Source organism: Drosophila biarmipes, chromosome 3L, assembly GCF_025231255.1.
Source record: "Drosophila biarmipes strain raj3 chromosome 3L, RU_DBia_V1.1, whole genome shotgun sequence".
In the NCBI taxonomy this organism is placed as follows: domain Eukaryota; kingdom Metazoa; phylum Arthropoda; class Insecta; order Diptera; family Drosophilidae; genus Drosophila; species Drosophila biarmipes.
Genome location: NC_066613.1, coordinates 10,079,588 through 10,084,017, shown reverse-complemented (window position 1 = coordinate 10,084,017; position 4,430 = coordinate 10,079,588).

The window sequence follows — 4,430 nt, the reverse complement described above, 5'->3', positions numbered from 1 at the left end:
AAAGACAGCAACGAGTTTTTATTGGAGACACAAGTATGCACCATAAAAAGCCCGAAACTGGCAATGAAAAATCAAATCAGCCAAAAACGATCCCAAAAATTATGACCCGCCCAATAAGAGGAAAAACTGTCGAAAGATAAACCCCTTGAAACTCGAGATTGCGGACAATTGTCCCGAACGGTCAACTCTAATTCATACTTTGATGGGGTGTTCTCGAAAATCTCCATCCATAAAAACTTACTTTTGCGTTCGTTTTGCCTCTTTTTTCCGTTCCCCGCTCAAATTCTTTTTAGTGCTGTAATTAAAATTCATTTGTCATACTTTGTAGCTTTCTAAGAATGGTTCAAAATAAATTTGGATCTTCGTCGTTTATGGGTATGTTAAAATCAATTTAGCATTCAGCTCTGACATTATTTTTTTCAAGGCTCTTCTGCAACATTGTGTGGCATAAGGAGATATGAATCTATTAATAAGACTTAACAAATAATAATGGTGATATTATTATTCTTAATAACGGATGCTTTCTTAAATAAATATAAACTGCACTGAACTCAATACAGCATGTTTAAACTTAATTAAAATGCAAAACAAATGTTACTCCTGAACAAATAACGAAAAACACAAACTTATACCTTTCATGCATTTCGCAGAAGTCCCTCCTCGACCAAAAGTTTTGCCTACCCCAAAAATTGTTCTCCAAGATTGCACATTCTCCCTCGTGCCCAACAATTTCTTCGGAAACTTTTCATTTCTGCCAACAAATGTTACCAACAAACGAGATACAAAGGACCCAGCGCCATTCGTCTGCATTTTTCTTGTTGGCCTGCCTCACTATTTGAATATTTCCCCGGACTTTTCATTAGCGCCAACTGTTTGGGAGCGAGAAAAATAACAAAAATATGCAAATTCGGTTTTGGCAAAGTCACGATCTTGGGCAAACAATTTGCTGATTACGCGCCAGGAAGCCAGCCGCGGCAGGATGAGGAATTGTTGTCACTTTCGCAAACGCATTGATAAAATGATTGATTACCCGCAGCCGGCGACGACCCCTTCCTTGCGAAAATGCAAACATTTTGCAATCAAATTAACTCTTTTAGACGCTTAAGCTGAAAAAAGGAATTTATCAAAAATTGTAAATGGCCAAAACCATTAAAATTATTAAAATCATGCTGCCTCGAGGGTTGATTGGCGAAAAAAACGGGGCGTGTCCCTTGAAATTTATCAACTCGCTCGGCCATGATATGCAAAATCACTTCCGCTCCTCGTCTCTAGGTTATTTCTGGTTGCGCATTTGCCGATTGAAGGGATTATTGAGGAAATATGCGTATCTCTTCGCTCAATTGGGTTGGACAAAGTCTTTTAGATTAAAATAAAAAAAGGTTTGTTGTGAAAAAATAAAATGAAAATCAGGTATACCGAATAATAATGAACATTGAATATTTAAAAGGATAATAGGCTTAGTTTCATTAAAAAAAATACAAACATATAAAATAATGCTAAGAAAAGCTGCACAAATAAGTATAGATTGCGTTTTAATAGAAATTTTTTGAGAAATAGATTTATAAATAATTTGTTAACTGTTAGAAATATTAAAAAGGTATGACCTAATGTACCGCAAGAAATTAACCTTAAAAAATTTCACAACAAGGAACAAACCATATCATCATTCTTGTCCATTATGGCTAATTTCTTCCAGCTATCAAAGCACTATTACTCGTATTTTAGCCGGCAGCGAAGAAAAAATGTTCACATATTTGCATGTTCTCAGGGCAGTACTTTTTGTTAGTAATTTTCCCCACTAATTGCCCGCCGACTACTAAGCCCACCCACCGATTATCGCCCACTACCAATTACCAGGTTCCATTCACCTTTTTGGGGGCCAGCAGCGGCAGCGGGCAAATAGCAAACAACAAAGCGACATTGCTTCGAATGGGTCTGGGGATCCGTACTCGGATTCGGATTCGGAATAGGAATAGGAATGAGTATGGGTATGGGTATGGGTCTGGGGCATACGTCAGAAGTCTGACGCTTTGGCGCAAAACGTTATGATTAATGAGTGAATTATGCGCGAATAAACAGCAAAGGCAGCGAAGCAGGAGTCATGGCCTGAGCCAAACTGAAACTTCTCTTTGTCTGGCTTGTTGGCCTGTGTTGTAGATATTCAGTATATATTTAATGCCCTTCCCTAGGGTATTTGTGTTATAATCAGGGGATATTATATATTTGTATTTTAGTAGAAATGTGCAGGAGAATACTTGCTTAAAATTTCCCGTTTATAAAACTTATCAATGTACTTATTTGTGGCCTAAAAAAATATATTTTATTTCATATTTAGTTCTTAAGTTGACTCTCTTATCAATATAATATTATATATGGTTGTGAAAAATCTAAGAGCAAGAGTACTTGACTCTTCGATTTGCGAGTCCTGCCCTTTCTAGTTGTATTTTTTTCCTTTGATGGGTAACATGCCGGCAGCAAATTTGCTCCAGCAGACGGCGGCGCGTAGTTCAAATGATTATGCACAGAAATGTTGTATGAATTTCGCTCTTTTTGTGCATTTTTTGCCGAGCTACCTTTTGAGTTGCACAACGCGACGTATACGCAATAAATCTTGATCCCTTCGGGTGGGAGTCGCTTACAATATGCAAACAGCTGGGTCCTGTTCTGTGTCATTCGCCCACGGCAAAAGGTTCTCATCTTTTATTTATTTTAGATTTTTAATAATCAGCAGCCTCCGATGTTTTTTCGCAACATTTTTGTTTCATGTTTTAACTGCCGTGTTTTTTCGCTGCGCATTTTAATGAATTTGTTGTTAATATATGAGTATACAAATATAAATTTTAGTCCCATTCTTCACGCTTTTCGCGAGACTCTTTTGTTGCTGACATCGCTCTTCCACACTCCCGTTTTTTTCGTCTGTTTCCGGTTCGTTTTTGGGTAAATTTGCGCATCGCTGCTAATTAAAAATTGTGTCTATTTGCATATTTGTAGCTCAGCATCGGCAACGCCCAGCGGCCAGCTTGGACCTGCATCTGAGTTTGGCCTGCCCGCCTGTCTCCTGCAAGCTTTCCCATCCTGAAAAGCCAGGCCATTGACTCATCCACGAATTTGCCCCGCTTGTCTTATGCCTTTTGTGAATTGCATTACCACGGGGAATTGATTTAAAGGGAAGCTACATTATTTTACTCTTTTTTTTAATTATTAGAGAAATATATATTTAAATAGAAATACAAATACCAATAATTGACTTAATATAAGAATAAAACTGTCTAGATCCTATCAAAATAAACCTATTCAATATATTGGTGCAATACAAAATTTATTACTATATTTGGTTCTTGTGCCATTGGAACGGTCTTTGATTTTATGATAATATAATCATTTAATCAAAATCAAAATTATTAAGTTTAAGAAGTATTTTGAACTCTATCAATTTTTTGAGTTTATTTTATTTCTAACAAAAACCAGTTTCATCGTTTATAACGTAATTTATGTTAATTCAGTTAAAATTCAGAGCAATTTCCTCTAAGTGCTTACATTCAACTCCACTTCTCTCTTCATTTCACTTTCTTCGTGACTAATCAATAATTCTATTTAATAAATGTATTAAATTTAATTAGAAGTCAATGCAATATGCAACCCTTCAAAAGGAAGGCAATTTAATTAACCACAAGTTGATAGGGCTCATTGGAAAATGCTACTCACCGACCACCTGTCTCAGAGGTCGAGGAGAGTTAAAGGAACCCCTGGTCCCAAAACCATAACGGCGTCAAATCTAATGACCTCTTTGATTAGTTACCGCGCCCCGGGGACTTTTGAGCGGGTAACGAATGTCAACGCCTCGACTAATAGTCCCGTTAGAGCGGCCTGTCAATAATGCCTAATGAAAGCAGCTGGCAGGAAAAGTCGGGAAAACACCTGTGAGGTGGGCGACTTTCGCCCAACTGTCAGCGTTTAATTTACAGCTGCGGTTGCGTTCACTTCGTGGCAGTGTCAAGTACCAGGGTCAGTTTTAGATTAGTTTTTTAAATAAAAAACTACTCCCTGAAAACTGTGTAATTAGCGTGTTTTATGACTGCATTCCGTGCGCGGAGTTTGGCCAACTCCTTTGGGTATAATTAGGCAACGGTTGGAAAACTTTTTCAATTGCTCTCTGGGCGGTGTTTGCTGACTGTCCCTACCACACTATTGCTAAACTATGACAGGGGAGTGCCACAGATTTGCCACAAGGTTGTGTCCTAGCGACAGAAAATTAAAAAGCGTTATATGTGGGTTGTGTGTCTTCAGTAATATGAAATGCATATAGTATTTTCTTAATTTTCTAGAAATTATATTCCCTTAGTCACTTTTGTCATCTTTTTTTTCTTAAGCTAAAGTAACTTTTTTTTTGAATCCAGCAGACATAGAAACAGGAAGTATACCATTGGTCA